The sequence below is a fragment of the Pelodiscus sinensis genome, unplaced genomic scaffold (genome assembly GCF_049634645.1).
Source record: "Pelodiscus sinensis isolate JC-2024 unplaced genomic scaffold, ASM4963464v1 ctg36, whole genome shotgun sequence".
Lineage (NCBI taxonomy): Eukaryota > Metazoa > Chordata > Testudines > Trionychidae > Pelodiscus > Pelodiscus sinensis.
Window position 1 is genome coordinate 567,293 of NW_027465931.1, and position 4,432 is coordinate 571,724.

Here is a 4,432-nt window from a genome sequence, read left to right on the forward strand (position 1 = left end):
GCAAGGGAGCACAGCTCTCTCTCTGGGGCAGGACCCCACTCCTAGCCCTACTACGCTGAGCTCCACCACATCCTGGGGGGTGGTTCAGCCCCTTCCTCCCCCCTGGTGGTGGACTTGGGGCTGGAGATGCTCATCTTTGCCAACCCAGGGCTCCCAGGCCAGGAGGAGGAAGAATCCGACGACGAGCTGGAGGAGGAGGAGGAGACAGCCAGCACAGTCACCCTCACCCTCAAGCCCGTACCCCAGGGCCTGGATGTCTTACACGCATTCTCTGAGGACGGGGAGGAATCATCAGGTGAGTGCTCTGTTTTTCACACACACAGGGCAGGGAAGGCGGGCGCAGAGGGGATGGGATGCAATCGTCGCTTGGTCATCTTGGCCTGGATATTGTGCTACACTCCGTGCACGTGGAACTACATGCAGTGCCAGTCTGCAACATGCAGCCCCAGGAGGCAGCCCCAAAGCACCTCCAGGCAGGACCAGCCCGAGCCCTTTGGCACCCTGGGCCCAGGCATGCGGCGCCACCCCCAGGCGCAGGGTGCATGCGTGGGCCTGCCCCCCAGGGCGCTCGGCGCATGCGCGAGCTGGTCACGGCCACTGGCGCGCAGCCCGGGGCCGCCCCCAGGGTGCACAGCACATGCGCTGCCCAGCCTGGTCCGGCCAGCGCTGCTGGCACGCACGCTGGGCCGTGCAGGGCCCCGCAGCCATGGGTGGAAGGGTGCTGTTGGCCAGCGCCGCGGGGCCGGCGCTGCGGGATCCGGGCACGTGGCTCCTGATGGCAGCTGTAAGGGACGCCATGCACCCCTTACAGCTGCCATTAGGCGCCCCTCATCGGCTGGCGCCTTGGGCAGCTGCCCGGCTCACCCATGCCTCCATCCGGCCCTGTCCCCAGGGTCCTGTTCACGGGATCTGGGGAGGCCACACACACATCTGACCCCTGTGGGAGATGCCCTCCCACCACTAACCACTGCTGGAAGCAGGCTGGGGACAAGGGCACACATGTGGCTGCACACAGACTTAGGAGTGCCGCACACGACACACGGGAATGCCTGCACACTTGAGGCACCACCCACTTCCACGGACAGCGCTGGCAGGTGTGCGTGCAGCCCCCATGGAAGAGCAGACTGCTCCAGGCCCCTCTCCTGCCCATGGCATCCCACTGTGGCCGACCACTTCCCTTGCCCTGCCTGTCTGTGGGATGAGGATGGGGGTGTGACAGACCGGGCCGTGTCTGGGCACAGCTAAGGGCTCCGCTCAGGGCGAATTGCTCAAATCCGGGGCTCTTTACAGTCCCCCTGACTGGCGACCTCTCCACACAGGCCACAAACCAGTCTCACAGAGCGCTTCAGCTGCCTGCCTGAAGCCTCCCGAGCAAAACCCCTCCGACACCCCAGCAATACCCGTGCCCCAGATGGCCCCGGGCCTATACACAGGTGGGGGGTCCTAGCACCCAATCCCACCTACCCCGAACAAGTCCTGTCCGGTTCCAAGAAACCAGCCACAGATCCCTGGTCAATTTACCCTCTGGACCTTACCCACAAATCACGCTGGGCCAATCCTTTAGAATCTAAAACTAAAGGTTTATTAACACAAGAAAGAAAAGCTTGAGAGTAAGGTTATTAAAGTACAGTACGTTACATGCACCGAATCTCCCAGTTCTCGATGCAGGCTCTAGCAGAGGTGTTGCAGCTGCTGGTTTAAAAGTCCTTATGGCACATCCTACGATCAGGATGGGTTCCCAGGTCTTCTGGGCTCTTCAATCCCTGCAGTGCTGCCTCTGGGATGAAGTGCTGAGCTGAGAACAAAATGGCATCGACCACATGGCCTCTTTATACTCCTTCCTGGCCTCTTCTAATATGTAGCAGGTCACCTGGTCCTCAGCCTCTCTCTATATTTCCTGCTGGCTGCTCTCAGGTGACAAATCCCATTCTTTGGGTGTGTCCATAGCCTATTGAGAGCCATTGTTCCACAGGGCTTTGCTACTCAGCCTGTCCATAGCCATGCTTAACCACATTCACAGAAATATTCAGCTTCCACACAGATCACAGATTCCTACCTACACACAGAGACATTATACACTCACATAAATAGCGTACATAAGATCAACAAACAATAATCTCCCATTCAATACCCCACATGGCTCCCCCCATACCAATTTCTGGGGCCAACACCCCCACCTAGGGGTGCAGCAGTGATCTGGCTGCTTCCCTCCAATTCAGCAACGTGACAACCTGTTAATGCATCTCAGAATCATGTTTGCTTTCTTTGCAACAGCATCACGCTGCTGACTCATATTCCCTCCAATTCAGCAACGTGACAGGGGGGGAGCAAGAAGCATGGTCCCCTGAGCACCTCAGGGCCTCTGTGAGGCAGGGCCGATGTCCAGGCCACACATAGCCTTGCTCCTGGAACATCCCTGCCCTCTAGCCTGAGGACTCTTGTTCTCAGCTCACAGAGGAGGGCACGGACTCAGGGACAGTGTCTGCATGGATGACTGACCGCCTCTTCCTCTTTATTCTCCACAGCCGGACTAGCATCACTAATGGGCGATCACCGCCAGCTGAGGCAGCCGCCTGACCCTGGGGGAGCTACAAGTGCAGGAGGGTCCAGGGGGACCTGATGAGACAGCACGTGGTCATCCTCCCAGCCATGCAACGGATCCTGGCCCAGAAGGACCAGGAGGACGCTCAGGGGCCGTGTCTACATTTGCGAGATTTTGCGCAAAAACTTGCCGCCTGTCTACACTGGCCGCGAGTTCTTGCGCAAGAACTATGATGCGCCCGCTCAGGAATAAGCCCTCTTGAAGAAGTGTTCTTGCGCAAGAGGCCAGTGTAGACAGGCAACATGAATTTCCTGTGCAAGAAATCTCGATGGCTAAAATGGCCATCGGATCTTTCTTGCGCAAGAGAGCGTCTACACCGGCACGGATGCTTTTGCGCAAAAGCACATCTCTTGCACAAAAGTACATGCCAGTGTAGACGCTCTCTTGCACAAATACTTTAATGCAAAAACTCTTGCGTTAAAAGTATTTGTGCAAAATCTTGCCAATGTAGATGTAGCCAGGGTGTGTCTAGACTACAGGGTTTTTTCCAAAAAAGTGGCCTTTTTTTGAAAAAACTTCCCCTGCATCTAAACTGCTGCCATGTTCTTTTGAAAGTAAATCGAAAAACCATGGCTGGTTTTTTAACTATGGAAAACCTCCTTTTACGAGGAATAACGCCTTTTTTCAAAAGTGCTCTTTCAAAAAAAGGCACTATGTATTGCAAACTGTGCTTTTTCGAAAGCGAGCATCCAGACTGTCTCGGTGCTCTCTTTTGAAAAAGTGGCTTGCTTTTTCAAAAGTACCGGTTGTAGTCTAGATGCTCTTTCGAAAGAGGCTTGCAGTCTAGATGGGACCCAAATATGGGCTCAGATGGTGCAGCAGAGCCAAAACATGTGTGCTACCATATATGAAATGATGGCACACCCAGCTCCTGTCCCTGTCCCTGTCCCCGCTGCTCCCACTGCCCTCCCTGCTCCTGCTTCTCCTGTTGTCCCAGGCCCCACCCACCTCCCGAGGTTGCCGAGGTCCTGAGACCTGAGGTGGCACTTCCAGCTGCACCACGCACCACTCCCAGCCCTGAGTCCCCCTCCTCCTTGGCCCTATCCAGGGAAGAAAAGGAGGAGGAGTTGCACTATATGTAAGAGAGCACTAGGACTGCTCTGAACTCCAGTATAAAGAGGGAGAAAAACCTGTTGAGAGTCTATGGGTTAAGTTTAGAGGAGCAAACAACAGCAGTGATGTTGTGGTTGGTGTCTGCTACCAGCCACCGAATCAGGTGGATGAGGTAGATGAGGCTTTCTTCGGACACCTGAGAGAAGCTTCCAGATCTCAGGCCCTGGTCCTTGTGGGGGACTTTAATCACCCTGACATCTGTTGGGAAACCAATATGGCAGTACACAGGCAATTCAGGAAGTTTTTGGACAATATTGGGGATAACTTCTTGACACAAGTGCTGAAGGATCCAACCAGGGGCCATGCGCAGCTTGACCGTCTGCTCACAAACAGGGAGGAACTAATAGGGGAAGTAGAGGTGGGTGACAACCTTGGAGGCAGTGATAATGAGATGGTAGATTTCAGGATCCTGACCAAAGGAAGAAAAGAGAGTAGTCAAATACACACCTTGGACTTCAAAAAAGCAGATTTTGACTCCCTCAGAGACCGGATGGGCAGAATCCCCTGGGATGCTAACATGAAGGGGAAAGGAGTCCAGGACAGCTGGCAGTATTTTAAAGAATCCTTATTGAAGGCACAGAAAGTAACCATCCCGACACGTAGCAAGAGAGGCAAACATGGTAGGAGACCGGATTGGCTTACAGGGGAAATCCTTGGTAAACTTAAGCACAAAAAGGAAGCTTACAAAAAGTGGAAACTTGGACAAATGACCAGGGA